Source organism: Gobius niger, assembly GCF_951799975.1.
Source record: "Gobius niger genome assembly, chromosome: 4".
In the NCBI taxonomy this organism is placed as follows: Eukaryota; Metazoa; Chordata; class Actinopteri; order Gobiiformes; family Gobiidae; genus Gobius; species Gobius niger.
In genome coordinates, this window is record NC_136855.1 from 16,106,335 (window position 1) to 16,127,624 (window position 21,290).

At 41.0% G+C, this 21,290-nt stretch overlaps 1 protein-coding gene and 1 pseudogene across 5 annotated transcripts in view; both read right to left on the reverse strand.

Moving 5' to 3' along the window:
- The window catches only part of pcdh9 (protocadherin 9), a 259,432-nt gene that overhangs the window by 131,742 nt on the left and 106,400 nt on the right, over positions 1-21,290 (reverse strand). The window lies entirely within an intron of this gene.
- Positions 7,489-7,839, reverse strand: LOC306962510 (small ubiquitin-related modifier 3-like; annotated as a pseudogene). Its single transcript has one exon. The product of its transcript is annotated as a small ubiquitin-related modifier 3-like (transcript).

The following is a 21,290-nucleotide window of genomic DNA, read 5'->3' on the forward strand; positions in this document are numbered from 1 at the left end:
ATCATCGACAGGTCAACCCAGGTCTCCTCTTCTACCACAACTATAGGGTCCAGGCTCCGGGGAAGATTCTGGCTATCATTCATCAACAGTGTTGGGCAAGTTACTTCAAAATTGTAATATCTTTTATATTAGTGATTACCGCTTTAAAAATCTAATAAGGTTGTATTACATATTACTGTTTCCAAAATGTAGCTGAGTTACACTACTTTGAGTTACTTTTGAGTTACTTTTGGCAAACTGTAGACTGAAAATAGTACAAATGCCACGAGCAAAAATGCAGTAGGAGATTTCTTTATCCTTCGCTTTCCCCCATTCTCTTGTGTTTTGTAAATGCAGATCTAATACACCAGTGACCAACTTGATTTGGCATGTTGCATGTTATTTGAGGGGAGTTTGGCATTTTTTCATTCACACATTAAAATGCACTTGTACACTTGCAATGACTATTATATTCCCGTATTTTGTCTCAGTAATATTCCTTAGTTACTGAAAAAAGTACTTTATTTTTGTAACTAGTTACTTTTGTAATGCACTGTTCATCAATGCCGTGCATTTCATATCATTTGTTCAATCTTTTGCCACGGTCTGAGCCCCAATTATGATTCATGTGATTCATAAAAAACACTTTTAGTGCCATTCTGTCTCTGTGAGTCTCTGATTTTAAAAGAAAAAAATGTATCACTTCCAAAAGGAGCGTTTTAGCCTTAATTTGAACCCAACACACTAAATACTAATAAGCCTGAGTTTAGTTGATCATTTTCGAAATACTTAGCGCCATTGAGATAAGAGATACCTTGAGTAGAAATGAAAGACTCAAGAGGAATGCAAGACAAAAAAGGTTGAGAACTTCACTTCCTTTAAGTAAAGCTTAAAGTTAAAGATGTGACATACACATTTAATAAAAAATAGGTTTTTGGCCTGTCGTGGTTCACCCCCCATGGGAAACACTTTGGCCATGCTGTTTGTGAACTGTGAATGATTATACAATGCCCCTTACTTTCCTTCTTGACTTTGCTATGGACTCATATAAACGGTGGCCCCTTGAATCTTAAATCAATTTTAAAATGTATCTTTCCCTCCATCCTACACTTGCCCTTGTCTGCGTCACTGTCACGCCTGCTCCAATTCAGTCCCTTATCTTAAGAGCGATCATCTTTATGTCGACTAAATGTTCAGCGTTGTATGGCAAGCTTTTTCCACTTCTGATGACAAACATGCTGAAAACTGTGCTAATTATTTATGCTGGGGTCCTCATTCTGTCAGCCGTTCAAGTGGAGTTTTTAAGATGTCTGATTTTTATGACATGCTTCCCACAAACGCAGAACCAACCAATTTATTTCCCTGAATAGTAGCTTTTTTCCTGTTTTAGCTTCATGAATTCAAAGCAGAAGGACTTTTTCGGCTTTGACTTCAAATAGCTGAAACATTTTAATAAGCACTTCATTATCAGAGTCTAGACGGAGGTTTTTAACAGGACAAACATAACAAAGCCATGATTGTTTTTGCAGATAAACTCATGACCAAGTGGAATATCCCAAAGTCATGCTTGGATCACGATAACCATTAGAAAACAGGTCACAAGTTTCCCAAGGATGTAACACAAAGCGCTCTCATTATAAACTGTAGCCTTCGGACCAGTCAGATCTGAATCTGGAACTGGATTTTAATTACCAGCATAATCACATGAACTAAACTACACTATTATGCTGAAAAGGAATCACTTTTTTGGCACGCTTATTATATCTGGCTGTTTAAAAAGAGCAATAAAATAATGCAGGCTCCGAGAAGTTCTTTGGTAAGACATCGACTTCAAGACCCTGTAGGTTCTCCTCTGTTAAGCAGTAGTATTTCAACGTCAGATTGGACTGGGTTGTTTGAGCTCCATGAGTGAAAAGAAGCTCATGGAATAAGAAGACTTTGATGGTTTAGACGTATATGTGCAGTATAATGGAAAAGTCCAGGGTGATGGAGAGTGTACACCAGGGGTCAACAACTGGTGGACGTGGGTCAAAATCCAGATGGTCAGAGGCTTTAGTCCGGACCCCAAAGACTTTTGATCCTCTCAATATACTAATATCTAAGGCTGAATTGACAACATTGCACCGGGTCAGAGGCCCCAATACACACTAATGGAATCACAAACTGCGGGCTAGCGCCACTTAAACAGTATTTACAGCCAAGCTTGAGTGAAAAAAAAAGATCTCCATTGTGTACAATATCCCTCCCTGGATGTACAATATCCCTGTCTCACTTTGTCTTTTCTGTCAGCGTAGTATTTACTCTCACAGACAATGAATGAATAAAAAAAACGCAACATGTTACAACACCTGCTGTGGCACTTATGGCCTCTAGGGGTATGAGTTACTTAGCACTGCTTTAATATCAGTGAAATAAAATGGAAAAATTATTGATTTATTGATCAGCTTTTCTAGTCAACCAAACCTGTACTTATGTTTTACATTTTTAACAGCAATGATGTGCATATGTCCAGGGTCTGGACATATGCCGAAAGTGACAAAAGTAAAGTTCGCAGACCTCGATCCGATATACTTGGGGACCCCTGGTGTACACTAACATTCTGTGACATGAATCTATTTTCTTTGTAATAGTTGATTGTTAAACTGCAGCATCTTTTATTACAAACTCAAAGGTCACAAAAAACAACACACCACAAAAACACATTGACAACAGATAAAGATGATAATCTTTAGAGAGATTTTTAATCATGCAGTCTCATGTAATCTCACATGTGAAAGTGTGATAAAATGTCTTCTGGTCGAGCATGACTAGACTTTGTAATACAGTATTATGATTTTGTGCTCTTGATTTTATTTTGACAACTAAAGTCTTTCGCAATCAACTTAACAGTTATAGTGAAAGGCACTGTACTATATTATTGTGTATGTCATTGAAAGAGAAGGTTCAGACGAAGCTGAACATAAACTAAAACTAGGACCAGCATCCCCCTTTTACTCACTCTTAGATAGCATCACTAATTATCACAAACCAAAATAAGCTCATTTGCGATATTTCTGAATTGCTCAAGTGGGTCACCTCAAAAACACTAATAAATGACCTATTTTGTTGCTACCTGTGCGCTTAAGGACTTTCCAGGGTAAACAGGACCTTGAGGCAAACTCATTAGTTACATCCACTACAGCCTATAGCAACCTATGAGGAGAAGAGCAGTACGGCCCCAGCACTATGAATAATAAATTGGGCAAACAACATTTCTTGGCATGAAGTTATTTCCTTAGCCCCAATGCTACACTAGAGACTCAGATGTTTAGATTGTCTGTGGTACTGCCATCATTAGAGACGTTTTTTTTTTTAAATGCACACAAATGTAAAAAGAAAATAGATTAGGACTTGTGATAGAGAGTTTCTATCAGGCAGTATAGTTTTCAAATGTGTGTAGGCATGCATTTTATCTATATATCAGGCTTTAGGGCTGTGAATACTCAACCTGATTTGGGGCGTCTGAGCTTCAACATTATATAATTTAAATACTGCAAAAGGAAAATACACTTGATGAGTAACAAGCCATGACTTTAGTCCATTTTAGTCCTGTTTATGTATCCTTGGTCATTCAATGTACTTTAGTATTTGAGTTAGAGAAGAACTAAGTAACTTGTTTACCTTACTAAATCCTTTCCGTCGTCCCTCTGGGGGTAATACAAGTGTTAATGGGATGACTGGGGTGTCTTTCATCTCTCCCTGATGTGTCTCTGGCCAGGAAAACACCCTTGCAACTTTCCCTGCACCAGGTCGGAGTCACCAATACACGCTAATGGAATCATGAAGAAGACGCTAACTGCGGGCTAGTACCACTTAAACACTATTTATAGCCAAGTTTAAGTGAAAATGAGAAAAATGAGTAAAAAAAAAACGCAACATGCTACAACACCTGCAGTACATCTATATTTTCTGGATCCGTCCTTGCCAAAATGAAAGATTTGCCTGTGGCCCAAAAGCACTTCTATGCAATTTCATATCATATTTATTAAATCCTCTCTTTGCTCACTGTATTTTCCACACTGGCCTAAAACCTTTTGCCCAGTGCTATTGGTTATTGCCGCAGTGATATACAGTAAGCAGGTAATTATGTCTTTTGTTGGACTTCTCAATGTAACTTCAGCCGAATAACACCCCAGAGAAATAAAGTATGTTGGAGGACACTAAACAAAGACATTGACAGTGCTGGTGTTTTTGCAATACTGGCTGGCCGCGCTAAACTCTGTGGTCAGCAGCACAGAAATGAATGTGTCTGTGCCTTTTGTTACTGCTTTTGAGAGATGATTAAATTGTGTGGGAGTTATCTAGGCAGTCAAGCTGTAAAATGGGCATGAAGGACGAATGTCAATAAACCAGAGTTTAACAAACTTACGAGTTCAAAAATGATGTTCAACAACAACGCATTAGTATCATAACGGTCTAACAATGATTCCTGTCATCCATTCAGGAATATCGGCATGAAGAAAGTTAATGTTAATGTTAATGTTAATGAGCACACATAGGACTAAAGCATGTAAGCAGGCCATGATAATATACAAACGCACTCTCATTCATTCACATGACCTGTTGTTTTACGTGGGAGGGCAAACCTGAGCATCTGGAGTGAATACATTTTTATGATCCCCGTAATTATTTGACAACCCATACAACACAATGAAATTCGCAAACAAATACCATACGGCGACACTACAATATCAAACTAATTGTTAGCCAGTGTTCTGAAACCTACTTTCCTCCGGTGTCTCTGCCTATACAGCAACTCACAGTCAATCCAGTTTTATGATCCAGAGTCCATCGGCCTGTAATGACGGAGCTGACCTCAGGCTGATTGTTTATGTATCGATGACCTTAATGATGTTTGGCCCTTCATATGTCCTGCTATATATATTCCCCCGAATCAATTCCTTCATTTGGCTGTTTTGTTTTCTTCTGTTTTACATCTCTATGGATTTTCTATTTAATTTGGGTCAACATAGTGGAGGAAGCCGCACTATTGATTTGTGTCCAATGGGCCTTACGGGAACGGGAAGAGCCTGTCTAGTTGAGGTTTGGCAGCAGGTAGTGACAACGCACAGAGATATCCCCTTAAAGCAACACAATATAACATTGGCTCACTCTAATGTTGGTTTCATATACTCCAGGTGGCTAATCTTGGCATCTTGGTTACATTGTACATCACATATACAGTAAGACACCTCACGTTAGTAATACTTGATTGCGCATTGTCTTGTCTATTTGCACCCCTTGAGAGCTGATGTAGCAAGTGCATTTCTCCATTGAGATCAATAAACTCCGATATTATCTTATCTTTTTATTTGGGTATTTATTTATAAATATAATACTGGGGCAATCTGTGCAACGGATGAGGCGTTCCTGGCACAAATCTGAGGTAAGATGTTTCTACATTCTACTTCCAGTGCGTAGCTTGTAGCAACGGACAGGACATTAGCAGTAAAAACCTGCCATATCACCATTTTACTAGTCCAATATAGGAAAGAAAGCCAAAACATATTGATTGTGATGTGCAGAGCAGTGCTGACATTTCCATCCATCCATCCATTTTCTTCAGCTTTATCCGGGGCCGGGTCGCGGGGGCAGCAGTCTCAGCAGAGATGCCCAAACTTCCCGGTCCACACACACCTCCTCCAGCTGTTCTGGGGGGACCCCGAGGCGACACCAGGCCAGCTCGGAGACATAGTCCCACCACCGTGTCCTGGGTCTTCCACGAGGCCTTGTCCCACTAGGACATGCCTGGAACACCTCTCGCGGGAGGCGACCAGGAGGCATCCGAAACAGATGCCCTAGCCACCTCAGCTGGCTCCTTTCGACGTGAAGGAGCAGCGACTCTACTCCGAGCTCCTCTCGGGTAACTGAGCTCCTCACCCGATCTCGGAGGGTGCGCCCAGCCACCCTGCGAAGGAAACTCATTTCGGCCGCTTGTATTCGCGATCTTGTCCTTTCGGTCATTACCCAAATCTCATGACCATAGGTGAGGGTGGGAACATAGATCGATCGGTGACATTTGTATCTTTCTATTTGAAGTTGCTTATTTTTTTCAACCTGAATTCCCATGGTGACTAAATCGGTAAATTCTAGGAGCTTGTGCTGCGTCTGGAACAGGGGAAAATGTTTTCCCCAGTTGGGAAATGCAGGTGAACACTCGCTCAGCTAGGGAAAACGACTGGGGAACTCGGGTCAAGACGAGCTTCCCGACTTCCGCGCCTGACAGCGGAAATCAGCTGATTTGTTCTTTTATCGTCTAATGTGAGCTTTTTAGTTAAACACTGCTACTTTTTTGAGTTTAGTGTGAGCTGCTGTCATCACCGACGAACAAAATTGTGAGTGAAATACCCGACATCATTGCTATGAAAAATTAACGTGATATTTTTTAAAACTCACAAACTACAGTAAAGCTTTTGAGATGATGTTTTGAACACATTTAAATGATGAGCTGAGCTGAGCTAATCAGTGACAAAAGACTGTTTTTATTTGATGACATCAAAAATCCCCTCTTTCTCACATGAAAACCACGTGAACTCAGACATCTCGGGAAAACGAGCACCCTAGTCCACATGAACACAGCATTAGAGCGAATTCGCTTGAATAACCTGGAAGTGAAGCTGTTTTTTTACGGTTGGAGAAATACCATAACATACATGCGCCTTGACCGTGAGCAGACGTACATCTCTCAAAACCCCATACCTTAATGGAGTTACATACGTTAAGTCTTCTTCCGATTACAACTGCAAAAATACTGCTGCAAACAAATATTTTGGATTGGAGAAATTAGGGTAGTACGTGTTTTCACTAGACAGCCGCTAGACAATTCCATCAGCCAGGTCAAGGTAACCAACTCCCACTTGAGCTCAGGAGGGCCAGTGCACGCTCACACTCGACTGGAGAGGCAGGGGCATCGGAAAAACCTCATCGTTGAGCTAAAGTATGGTGACAAGCAGCGGAGGATGTAGGAGGATCGTGTTTAGTACTAAATGGGTTTTCAGACAAACATAGGTCAGGGTTTCGACAGGCTGAAGTTGTTTGTTTTTTCAAAAGTCGCAATAATTGTCCAGCTTTTCGCGTCTACAAAGTGGACCGGCAAGCTCTCCAATGTCGAACTCAGGAATATGTATTAGCTTAGACAGGAGATGGCTCGTTCAGCTTAGACAAGAGATGGCTAAGTGGGTACAGACAAGTGGAAGACAAACATGAAAGCTGAAGTATTCTGCCAAACTGGTCAAACTTTGAGAAAAGTTTAACAGGGCATTTCTGACAATTCTGACATAAAATAAATCTGTGAGGATTACGTTTTTATTCATCACTAACATCCAAATGGTGTTGTTTTTTGTCGGAATGATGAACATAACAAATAGCTTTGAAACTACCCACTTCATGACACAATGGAAATGATAGAAGCAGACATTTTAAAATCATTGGGCCTCATTTATCTTCTTAAGTAACTTCTTAAAATCATGACAAACGAAGCTCGTAATAATAATATAAGGATGAGAAGACGACGACGGAAGAAGTCGAGGAGCGATGAGGAAGGAGGTGGTCTGGAGGGGAGGAAGGGCTTAGCAGTGGCCACCAGTTTGCTGCTGGAAAACATCTATGGTGTCTTCATCCTCCATTTCCAGCTGTGCCAGGGTGTCCGTCTCGTTAATTGGCTGCCCATCAAACCAAATCGAATCGAATCTGCCTTATTGAAAGACCCTGTCTTTCGCAGTACGCCTTCATTAATTTGCTGAGAGGGGTATGCCTTTTGATTTTAAACTGGATGTGGTCATTCTCGGTTTCGACTCCTTCCTTGGGCCTCTTCTCGGACATCGTTGGGCCGGTCCGGTGTCAATTTTCATATGTACATGGTGTTGATTGCTTTCACAGGAGTGATTCTTCATAGTCAATAAAACTCTCTGTTATATTAAGTACCTTGCTAGGTTGAGGGACTGTTCCCACTTTTTTATCTTTATACCCGAGTGAAATCAATTAAGCTGAGCAGTATATTGTTGTATAATGTGTAAGAAAGAAAGAAAGATTGTGGAAGACAAAAAAGACATTGTTCCAGAGCCGTCTTCAACCCGGAGTTGGCAAAAAACAGTGCTCAGTCTCATATGTTAGATTATTTATTATCTCTGTACCTCACATTTGGGGACAGTTTACCAAATGACCTGCTCACAAATGCAAATTTTAAATGGTGGGAGGCGGTTGGAGAATACAAAAATACCAGGCAAGATCAATGCAAAAGAAAATATATACATATATATATTATTAGAGAAAAACCTGAATATTAACTGTTCTAAGTTAAAATGAAATTAATGAATGGAATTTGACTGCAGTACAGAGTGGTATCGCAATGTGTAATACGCTGAAATCTCTTTTACAATTGAGGCGTTTTCATTTGGCAGATGCTAAAACTGACCAAAGGGTTATTGAAATTGGGCCCGGCCATTTCCGTTTCTATTCTTTACTGAGGTCTCTACAATCCAGAGAAACTCATAGAAGCGAACGCCCACACATGCACTTCTGTATACAACAAACATTCACATGGATAATAGAAAAGCATAGACAGCCAGTGTTTCGAAATGATGCCTAAAGGCTCTGCTTTTTTTTTGGGTCCACTCGTGATGCGCATACACCACATCCATACATCACTGTTTGGCTACAAGCACACATAATAGTTGTATTATTTATCCGCGCATAATCAATAAAACTTGGCATCCCATTCTTTCCCCTGCCCGGATTTATTTTGCAAAGATATTCTGAAGCAAATACTCCTCTGCGCTGTCATAAACACAGCACACGCACACTGTTTGAGCTTCAAAGATTATTTGTTTGCGAGTGCCACAAGAATTACAACCGACCAAGATCTTTGCCAAATCTCTTTTCCAAATCGGTGCCAAAAAAAAGAAAAAAAAAAGAAGAATGCAAGGCAGTTCATTTCTCCCTCCGGCGTTCTAATTCAAAACCAAAAAGGGCATCGTCTAACCTCCAATATGTCCATTCACTTGCCATTTCTGCCATCTTTGTTATCTGGGTTGAAGAGTAATTTACTATACATAGCCAAAAATAATCTTCCTAACCCGCGAGGTGTCAGAGGCAGGCCCTTTGTCATGCTCAGAGGCTGAAACCCCACTACGTGTCCACTGACATGTGCTATTAATCTTTCAAGCAAGGTCAAACTCTGTCTCTGCTGTTTGCACATGTATTAGCAACTGCTCCGGAACAAATTGTGCTGTTTTATGGTCAGCTGTGAATCAAATTTGTCCCACTTGAACTTTTGCTAATTTCTTTGAGCTTCCCCCAATCCCTTCTTGTAATCATTTGTCATAGATTAGGTTTTACTATGCTGATGGGGTGTAACACCAACATTTGTATAATGATGCATCATAAGACAGTGCTCTCTTATAGGCTTACCCAAAGCTTATATGAGGTGGCTTAATACAGGAAGGTGTCGGATAACAGACCCAGCACGAGCCAATTTGGTGCCCCAGGTGAGGCGCCACACACCCTTTAATTTCCCCACACCCCACCAGCGCCAAAGTATAAGTAGATTTAGTGGAGCAGTTGTATACAAGGTATTATGGGACACTACTTTGATCTGAAAATCAATTTGGCACCTCCTCGGAGATGGTGCCTTTGGCCACCCCTTGGTCGCCTATGCCCGAGCCCTGATGGATAAACAACAGCTACAGGAAAGCCAAAAATATAGTAGCTAACACCGAACAAGGCAGTATTCATGGCACATCATGAAGAGCAACACTGTGTTAGATCATATTAGCACTAGCATAAACTGTTCAAGATTATTGCTACTGCTCAAACAACTAGTTGAGCTGCTCTCCTCAGCTGAATAGCCCAATAGTCTGTTCTAATTTGTATTCTATTTTGTAGTTTATTCTTCATATTCACTATTCACTATTTAAAGGGACAGCGTTCAAAAATGTTAAAATTATGTGCTTTCCTCCCCTACATGTTCCAGCAATGTCCGAATGTGTAGAATGAGCCCAGACCTATTCACCACAACTGCCTCTAAAATCCTGTACTGTCACTCAAAAAGTTGCTATGTTGCTTAATATAGAAAGTGCAGTTACACGAGGTGGCAGTAGTGAGTATAAAATGGCATATAAACTTGCATCTAGCCCCTTTAACTGCACATTTCCTGTTTATTTTGCACGCCCTGAGTGATCTTATTAAGTGTCGAATGTAACAGGTGAATTTCTCCATTGCGAGATCAATAAAGAATTATCTTATCTTATCTTATGTATTTCTTTATGTTTGTACATACTATAAAATATGTCTTCCAGCCTTCTTTACATGCTGCGCTGTTGGTGTTCTTTGCTCATATTGATCGTGGTGTGGCAGCCCACTCGTGGTGTCAGCACTGAACCTGGGAGCAGCAGACTCAGGTTTCTCTGTTTACAAACACAATCGTCCACACACTTGTACTTATCTGATGCACACAATCAAAGGACTGGGAAAGAGAAGCTGGTTGATCGGGGAGTGTCTAAGTGGCATTCGTCCCCTTCGTGTTTTGTGTATTGAGACATATCTGGAGGATAGCGAGAGATACATTTCTCTTTCGGAGTTATTTTAAAGGGGCGTTTTCTATCTTTTTAAAATAATTCAATATAACTATTAAGAAGCAAAATGCCAAAGTCTGGCCCTAGCTAAAGCCTCTCTCCAAGTAATTCTGGTAGCTTACAATTATGTGGGGTTAGGGTTTTCTTACATTGGTTGGTTGGTTTAGTACACATTCATTTTTTTGTTGACAGTTCATTACAGAGTTTGTATTATCTACATCCCTATATGTTTCTACTCATCAGACCCTCTTTCACTTTTATTGGCATCTTCTCTCCCTTTTACTCCCAGTGGAGCGCGGTCGAGCCTCATCAAATTTAACCTCCACTCTGCTGTCAGATTAAAGGTCAGCCATACATCCTTCACGCCCTCCATGACTTCTGCTGTTTCCATGTCATAATACATCAGGACTAGTGCTTTACCTTTCCTTATCTACCACTGCACCACTCATCCATCCCTTTTTTTCCATTTGTGCAATCTCCATTCTGTTTGTCTCTTGTGTGTGCTGCGTCCTGTATCTTTCGAATCAACCTAGCGACTTTAGCCGGCTAGCTCAATCTCAATATCATGTTATCGGACTCAGGGGCCACGGATATAAATACCATGCGCCATAACTCTCCGCTGTTCAATAACCATTATATGCTCTACTTTATACATTAGAAGCACCTGATGGGGCAGTAAATTCACGGCTGCGGCTCCACCGCCTCCGAGTGGATCTCTGCGAGTAAAAATTGATGCTGTCCGCGAGGAAGCCAAATGGAAAGTAGGAAAAGATTGCCTTGACGACAGCAAGACGCTAACTGTAAATTAGCGATCCACGGTGTAAGGGAAACAGTTAAAGAGCAGAGGATAATACAGGGGGAAAACATTGCACAAGGAGGGGGAGACGCTTTTGGTTGGTATTGGGAGTGGCAATTATCTTTATGTCTTTTAACCAGTGGTACTGGTATCACAAATAAAATAATGCTGCTCTGCTTTTGGCATGAAATTTGGCCGCTGACTGAGCCTGGTTTGGACCATATTTTGGATAGTCCACTTTAAGTACGTCGACTGAGGGGCGTCTTTGCACCAATGTTTTAAAAATACAAGGCATGGTGAATATTTTGTTTTGGTGCTGTAGTCTTTTGTTTTCGGAGTAGACTAAAATGGAAATTAAAATAAGTTTTGTTTTAAATTAGGCAAAATAGCTTGAGAAAAAACTCAGTGCAGTTTTAATCTGCTGCAACTATTCCAAGGCTCTATTCCAAGGATACCAATCTCCGTTTGGTTTAGAATTGCTTTTTTTTTTCTCTCTCCTCACCACCTCACAGTGATAACTTTGAATCCACTGATCTAATGCATTTCTGTAATAAGCTTCATACATCCCATGAATCACGCATCCCATTTCCTAAAGGCATTCTTAACCGCGCCTGGACCCTGCAGCTACATCAAATCTATCTCCGCGCACAAAGGCTCCGCGAAGCAACTATTTCAACGGCACCGCCAGCATCCGTTCACGTTCCAAGGACAGCAATCAATAGAAAACATATTTCCATCCGCATAAAGCACTGTACAGCCGACAGCGAACACGCCATGGAAATAGCAATAAATGTCCACTCTCAGTCTTCCTCCTCACCCATACCCAAAAAGCCATTGTTTACCGCATAAGCATGACTGGATGCGGCAAAAGAGTTCACGCTCCAGTGCCCTTTTTCATTTGGGGACGGCTGTGGCTGGGAACCCTCCGAGTGAGAGCTGATTAAGAAAACAGTCCTATTTAATTCTTTTTCTCCTCAACGGCCGGCGAGAGAAATGTAATTAAAGCCACTAAATCTCCCACGGGCCTTGCTACCTGCTACACCACCAACATGACACGTCTTGTAATTCGGGCGACCTACACGGACGGGGGAGCGGTTGTTTGCCATGGCTGGGACGGAGGAAGCATCCCAACGCACCGGAGGGATGGAGAAAGGCGGGAGAGGTGGAGGTGCCCGGCGGAGGTGGGAGGGTGGGGGGGGAGTGAGCAACAAGACTTTGTCGTGGGTGACCTACTCCGGACGACCAAGGACAGCCGCCAGCCTTCAGATGAATAGAGGTATATTGAAATACAAGGCAGACAAAGGGCTCAGACAAAAGCATAGCTCTACCAAGAGACTTATCTCGCTGACTGTTTGGAATCATAAAGATAGAGGACTGCAGTGGAAATGGGTCCCCACTACGCTGGTCAAATCAATAAAGCACACACAGAGATATACGACACTTTACAGGATATGGAAACAAAAATATATAACATATAGCAATTAGTAAATCAATAAGTAATACTGATGTCTTGCATTTAAGTCCAGCGACGAACTGCATTCGATGAAACCCTGAGACAGAAAAGTAAGATTCATGCCCTTAAAACAGATCCCAGTGTTCTGACTAACTCAGTGACAAGAACACTGGGTTTGAGCTCAATAAAATGCAAAGGTGTATGACATCTGAGCCGGCTTGCTAAGAATTTAATTAGCTCTTTTGTGAAGTTGCTTTTTGTAATTCTGCTCGTGTGTGGCCAGTTGATCAAGGTCTTATTTTTTAGCGGAGGTTACAATCTGCGCGCGGGGCCATTAAAACGAGCAAATCTCGGTGAAAAGCTCCGTGTGGTGCCGTTAACGGGCCTATTGCTATCCTTGGGAAAGAGGCATGGTGTCATTGAGACAAAGGCGAGAGGGGGCCAGCAGATGCACACGGCCATCTTGAGACCGGCTTCATAACACCTTTTATTGTAGTCAACAACAGACACAGACAGTTTATGATCTGTTCAATGGCTTCTCACAATCTAATTAGATAGGCACACCGCATTGTATATGGAGTCAGCAATTCTCCTGACCCTTCCTCGGAGGACATATTAATTGTATTATTGACTTTGTGTTCTTGCTCTTGGAAGATATTAGTGTGAACGTTTCTCCATTTCTCCAGGCCTGGATTAGTCCTGCTTTGGTTCTGGTTAAGCCTCGGTTGGTTCATTTAGAAGTGATTGGAGCGCAATGGTTCACTGGTTTTCACTAGTTCTGGCTGTAGACATTGGTCCTGGTTTCATCAAGTGTATCATTTTTCATTTTTCCTCAGTTTGTTCTAGTGCTGTATTGGTTGTGATCTGGTTGTTTAGTGATTGTTCACTTTTAGCCTGCAGAGAACTGGTTCAGAAATGTGTTGGCCATGGTTCCCGGTTGTTTGAAATTGGTTTAAAAAGCCTCTTTAAAATGTATTAATCTGTTTTGAATTGCAAACGCTCTTGACAGAGAGTTAGATTTAGTTTAGACATGGCCTGATCCTAGGTATGGACTTACTTCTTTGTCCTGGCTTAGAAGTACTCCTTCTTGTGTTCTTGTTTTGGCGCTTAAAACCCCTGCAACAACCCGCAAGTTGCCCATTTGAAATTGTCCTTTAATTTGAAACCGCTCCATTGGAGACTTCTGCCTCACTAATAATTAACATGGAGTACACAGAGGTGCGATGCTGCTTGAAATGTTGCCCACTGCAATTCCAATTAAAATCCAATAAAAAAAGGTATCTATGGCACACCTATCCTCAGCAGCAAAGTTGTTTTCCAAGTAATTTTTTTTGCATTCTTAATGAATGTTGTGAGCATTTCAATAATTCATCTCCTTTAGGCTTTTCAACACACAAATGCTTTTAATGGTGGTGCTGTCTGACTACGCACAACAACAGGAGGCAGCATGTAATAAAAAATAAATCAAATCTCCAGAAGTAAAATAAGCAAGTCTGGCTTAAATGCTAACTGGCAAACTATAACAGGAGCCGGTCCAAAAAAAAACGATATACTCCAAAGTTATACGCTGTGTGTTGAGTTATCTCTTGAGCTCCATGGGGTCTGCAATGTATTATTTACTCTGGCGATTCAATAACTCACTTTAGATTTAGAAGAGGCAGAAGTTACTTTATAAATATCAAATAAGCACACCCCAACTGAACTCACTGTAACTTTTAAGTCGATAGTTTTCGACATGAATACTGCTTTTGCAAAAAATTATGGTCTCGTGGTCCGATGCAAAACACTCCGAACTTGTTTAGCCTATCTGACATTCCGGCTTGGATTAACACACTTTGTAGTTTCGACTTGATTACTGTAAATCCTGTGTAATATCTGACTTGTTGGTGTTTTTGTATACTACTTTGAAACTTAATTTAAAGGGATATTTCAGGATTTTTGACACATGGCCTCATGTCCTAGTTAGTGTTGTTGATTTCTGGAGATATATATATTTTTTAATTCATGTAGTCCTTATATTTGAAGAGTTTAGTGGTGCTAGGCTAGTGCTAGGCTAGCGTATGTCTATGGCAACTAGTAGCCTGCCTTAAAAACCTCTTCAAAATCATGGGGTCGTCCTCCAAACGTTGCCATATCTGATTTGTAGAAAGCTCCTTTGTGAATTCCACATATAGTAATGCCGGCCGCGGTAAACAAACTACTGTAGATCCGGTAACCTAGCACATCACTCCGCCGCTGCGTAGCTTACAACCAGGAAGCTGATGCTGATGTTCTATATAAGTAATATAATATAAGTTTTAAATGCAAAATGGTTATATTTAAAAAAATATTCAGTTAGCACAGATATTGATATCGGTAATAAGGGATTTGCCTCAGGTGCACTGTGCTTGAGTCAGACTGTTTTTAATGCAGGCTGCTAGTTACCATAGACATGCACTAGCCTAGCACTAGCCTAGCACCACTAAACTCTTCAAATAGAAGGACTGCATGAATAAAAAAATAAATAAAAAAAACAGAAATCTCCAGAAATCATCAACACTCTGGATAACTAGGAAATGAGGCCTATGTCAAAAATCCTGAAATATCCCTTTAAGGTTGTTTGAAGTGGTCGGAAGAGCAAAAAAAAGAAAGAATCTGCAGAATCTGTCCCCTAAACTTCTTTGTTCTTGCAAGTTTCTCAACTAGTTTAATTTCTCCATGTCTTGTGCTGTGGCAATTATCACCTTTGTCGAAGACCGAGTGTAAGTCAGGCGACACCATGGGGTCCCACATGCGCCTCTAATCAGGTGTCTGAAAAGTCCTAAAACGGGGCACAGATTCTCATTATATTTTAGTTGGCAGCTCTCAAATGTAATGTGGGTGGGGATTCACAGATGGGTCCCTGAAGCTTTGTCACTGGGCCTTAGGTTTCATATTATGTTAGATTTGGGTAGAGAGTCACGTAGGTACGTCACTTTATTGCAGTAGAGTTGCAAACCTCAGTTAAGTGCATCTACAGCGGCACTATAACTTACAACCCTACTCTTTGTTAGCGCCTAAAAGTGTAGTGCTTAATGCTCTCACATAACAAAAACATTTACAAAGACGCCGCATTGTGCTCTCTCAGCCATTTAGAGAACAACGGCACTGGGGCCTGCTATGTGACAATCTCTTAGCGCACAGAAGCGAATTTGTGAAGACAGCATGAAATATCTGTGGCGAGAGCTGCTTTGTTTGCTGCCGGTTTCATTAATTCTTCAGGAGGGTATATCTCAAAAAGTGCCAACAAATACTGCGCAGAAACATGTGCTCTGGCACCAATCCATGCTTCTAATTGGGAACCTTGGGCTTGAGGAGTGCGGGATGCACCTTCGCGCTCAAACTCTCCTCCATTATTCATCCAAACACCAGAATTATGGAACAACAGCTCGCCGGCCCATTCTGACAAAGCTGGAGAAGAGTGCCTTTATATTTTATTGCTTTTAAGTGGCTATACAGTGCGATGGAGAGTATGTTGGTCAGCAGCATTCGGCAGCAGTCATACATGTTATGCTAAAATGGGCAGGCAAAAAAATTATTTTATAAAGCTCCAACTTGGAACACGAACGTTCAACTTTCAAAGCCGAGTTAAAGGGATGCAAGTTGGTCATTTTTATACTCACTACTGCCACCCTCAGGTCTTACACGTAGCAGCAGTTTCTATATTAAGCTCATGCATGACAGCACTTCAGACCTGAACAACTTTTTGAGTGCAGGATTTTAGAGGCAGTTGTGGTGAACAGGTCTGGGCTCATTCTACACATTAGGACATGGCTGGAACATGTAGGGGGATGAAAATACATAATAACATTTTTAAACTGTATAGTCCCTTTAACAAGCTTTGAACGCACATATTTGACTATAAACTGTATTCATTGTTATTCCATTATTAGTTAATGGCTAACTTGTGTAGGTGTGCCTTATTATAAACTTTAGTGAAAAGTTCTAATAAAAGTTTGAAAAAGTAAGTCATGACAAGATGAACCAAGCTGAACATGGAAATCATCAGCGCAAACAAAAAACGAGCAAACCTACACAGTCGCGCAAAGGAAAAATCACATCATTAGAGACAAGAGAGAGATAAAAGCATGTAGAAAATGTATTTCAATGGAGTAGGTGATTTCAAACCAGTGAGTTTTACTTAGGTCTCAATTCCAAACTGATGATGAGCCAAATCAGAACTGAAACTGCTTAGTACTCCAGGGCACCACTCGGAGACCCCTACATACCACAGTTTGAGAAACACTGCTTCGCTGCATTTGATCATCTATTCATGGTGCGGCGTGTGGTGGGGCTGTGGACTCCCCGAGGCAGACACAAGTCAAGGAGAAGAAAGGAGGAACGGGCGACCGTCCTCAGTACTTATTAGACGCTCAGGCATCACAGTGAATGAGCTGAACAGACAGCGGCAGCACGCAGGAGACAGGAGGGAGACAGGGGCGCACCGGCAACTTTAGAGAGATGAAGACAATAAACAGAGATGAAAAGAGGACCAGCGTAAGAATGAGGATCAATGATATAACACCAGCAGACATCTTAGACCCAGACAAGTTACAGGGGCAAATTAGTGCTCATTATAAATGAGAATATTCCCATTCAGCTTGAGTGGTTTTGTAGAAGACTTAGAAAACTTATCCTGAAGCTTTCTGAATTCATGAAAAACAGCACATCTACATGGGTTATAAGCTTTTTCTGTTTGTTTACTTGGTTTCTATCGTGGGGTTGAATGGTTGTCAACACACACAGCTTGATAAGAATACAGTACAGAAATGGTTCTCAACTGGTGGGTTTGGATTGAACGGTCTATCACAATGTTTGGTTGAGTTGATGATTTGTTTTGAGAACCGCTTGACTAAAATATTCTCACGTTGTCATTGTTGAAAAATATGTTTCATAAATTTGCATAACCGAACAAGCCAACCAGTGCTCGTACATACATATGAGCACATAATCCCAAATAAACATTGTACCATTTCCAAGCACATTCTCTACACTAGGGCGTTTTATTGAATTTCACATTCTGAATAAAAAAGATTTAGAAACTGCGCTGACATTTCTGCGTCTTAGATAGGATTACAGATGAGATAAGCCTGGGGGACTTTTATGTGATTGGAAATCAAATTCAGTATCAGATGTGATTACAGTAAATCTTCACAAATCTATGAATGCAATTAGTGTTTGTTTTAATATGTCTGGGTTTATGTTTGAAATATATGAATAACAAAGGAATAGAATGTAGCTGTAGTAGTAGTACGTGGCGGTGGTTGTAGTTGCAATAGTAGTAGTAGTAGTTTTAAGGCTAGAGTACTTGCCATTGTCACCATCCGCAAACTCGTGTAAGTAGCATTATCTCCGTACAAGGTTCAGCTGGATAGTGCCCATGTAGTGCACCACTTGGAGGTGTTTGTTTGCTTCGATGCCACTGAGGCAACCCGTAAGGGGCAGTGGTCGACTGCATGCCCGGGGACCTATCTTCATGATGTGGAGCCAAGCTGATGGTCAGAATCACCTGGCTGGAGGATTCACCTATTGCACATCGCCCCGTCCTGGTGGGAATGAAACCCTGACAAAGGACGATTGGGTCACGTTTCTTGAAGCACTGTAAAGCATATCTCTCAGCCCATTTCTTTAAAGAAGTTGAGGCCATTATAAAACCGTTTGGACAAGTCCTGCAAGAGTGTCTAAACACAGCTGATGGAGAGTCATGTGATCAGTGGAGCTCCAGACCTCCACAGGAAATGACCTCAGCTCCACTATCCGTAAGGTTCGGATTAGGGTTAGTTTGGATTAGTTTAAGCTAATCTTATCACATGCCCCTCCATCAACTGTGTTCAAGTCCTGCAGTACCCCATTATTGCTCCTCCATCGAGTTGCTCCCCCCCACACCTATGGCCCATCATCTGAACAGGCCCAGGTCAATGAGGCGGGATCCTCTGGCAAACAACATCCTGCTGGAGTCAACCGCGAGGCAAAGCTTTCTTTTACTCTCTCTGGGATACTCTGGGATAGGATCTCAAACAAACCAAAGAAGTAGTAGCAGAGCAATGCCCACCATTCCATTGAACCATTCTTTGCATTACTTTGCCACAGATGCGCCCCCTTTGGTTGCTTTGTTGACTAATTGGTGGGGTCCCATTTTGAAGCTTTTTCACTGTGTAATCTAAAAAGTAGTAGTGGTAGTAGCAATGGTAGTGGTAGTAGCAGCAGCAGCAGCACTATAGCTGTGTAAGAGTGGGAGCAGGAATATAATGCATGTTATAAAACCCCATTCCCAACACGTAATGACTTTATGAGATGGAAATGACTAAAACCCTGGACTACCATTGATTTCCTGTCTCCGCGATATAGACAGCCATTTAGACTATTCAAATTTAATTATGTATTCGTTTGATAGGGATTGTTGAAAGAATGCGTCTATGTTTCGGCTTTACAAATTGACACTTGGCCCCCTGAGGTAAGAACGTAATGAAAGTTAAGAGGCGTGAGAGAAAAACAATCTTTAAGCACTTAAAAAAAGTTACACCAGGTGGAGGCAGTAATTTGTTTTTTCTTCCTGTTGCACCTGCACATAGTTTCTTCAAGGTTTGAAACGTTGAATCAATACATTGAAGCAATTGGAGCGGTGCAGAAGAAAAAAGCAAGGCTGCGCAGAGAGAAATTCAAATGACCTCTGACACTCTTCGTCCTTCAATACGAATACATGAAGTCAAAAGCATGGCTTAAAAGCGTAAAAAGAGCATCGAGAATTTCATCATTAATAATGTCTGAATACTCATACATATTTCTGCTGATTATCAGTGTCTGGGGCATACAAGAGAAATTTTCATTTATTTAGCTTTTTGTTGGTGTTGAATGTGTGGACACTATTCTAGCAGCTTCGGTGGTACACGTTGGACAGTTTTGTAATTCAATGATTTGTCCAATGTATACTGGGCTATTTTTTTCAAGTGCAACTAGATAACGGTCAATTTTGACGCAGGGGTCGACACGATCATTTGCATATTTCACCAGTGGAAGGAACATTTTAGTGTTTGAGATTTTATTTCATTGTTCTTGCTTTACCTCATGCCCCCAGAGGCCATAAGCGCCACTGCAGGTGTCGCAGCATGTTGTGTGTGTGTCTTTTTTTACTTATTCATTGTCTGTGAGAGTAAATACTACGCTGACAGAAAACACAATGGAGATAATTTTTTCTACTCAAACCTGGCTGAAATGCTGCTAATGTGACGCTAGCCCGCAGTTAGCTTTGCCCGTTTGCCTGTTAGCTTCTTCTTCGTGATTCATTAGTGTGTATTGGGGCCTCGGAATTGTGATTTTCTGGCCATAAACACCAGGGGGAGATGAAAGACCCCCCAATCATCCCATTAACACTTGTATTACCCCCAGAGGGACTACGAATAGGATTTTTTAAGGTAAACAAGGCACTTAGTTCTTCGTTAAATTATCTTTTTTGTAGGGTCAAATTCTAATTTGGATCTTTGATTTTAATGGATTTATTTACTTTTTTCAACCTCTTAACACATTCTCCAGTCTAATCTAAAAGCCTCTTGAACTAAAGTGTCAAAATGAGACAAAAACGAGGATGACAATGCAACAAAGAGCGACAAAAAAGTGAAGTGACAAAAATGTGTGATGAAAACACAGCAAAAAGGCCACAAAAGAGCAACAAAAAAGTGACATGAACCGATGAAAATGTGGCAAAAATGTGGCGAAAAACCAAAATTATCCTTTTAGATCAGTTTTGTAGGTCTTAGCTTTCAAATGAAGTGTCGCACTGGCCTATAGGCTGTAAGTATTGTGGAGAAAATGATTACGGTGGTTCATACATATATTACCCCCCCATTCATGTAATCCTCCTCACTCTGGAGTTCTTCTGGAAGACCACATAGAACAGTCTCAACAGGAGCAGGTTTGAACCATAATTAAACGCATAGATTGTAAAACTGAGGCATACCCGGGGCAGTGTGCTAACCACTCTGCAAGGCTGTCTAAATTATGCACTTAAAACGAAGACATCAAGACAATGACACACATCCTCCTGACATCTTCATTTGCTTCTACAGCGGCTTTATCTTCTTTCACTGAAAAAATAACAGCACGTGCCGCACTCACATCTTTAATGGTGAGAAACGCTGTCAGTTGTAAAGTGTGAAAATGCACTAAATACTACATTCAGAGGTCTGGGATTGGAAACGTTATTGAAACAGTCTCTTCTCCTGATATGTGCTGTATGACAGTATTTAATAAGGCAAGTACGCCTCAGCATGGGGGCAATAAAAGAAGAATTTTAAATCTTAATGTGTGAGCATATTAGAAATGACCGATCTTACTGTTATCAAAGTTAAAAGAAAAAGGTACTTCTAGTAATTGTACTCGGAGGAAATGGACTTCAGTTAATACAACAGACATTATTGAGAAAGTGAGAAAAATTGTC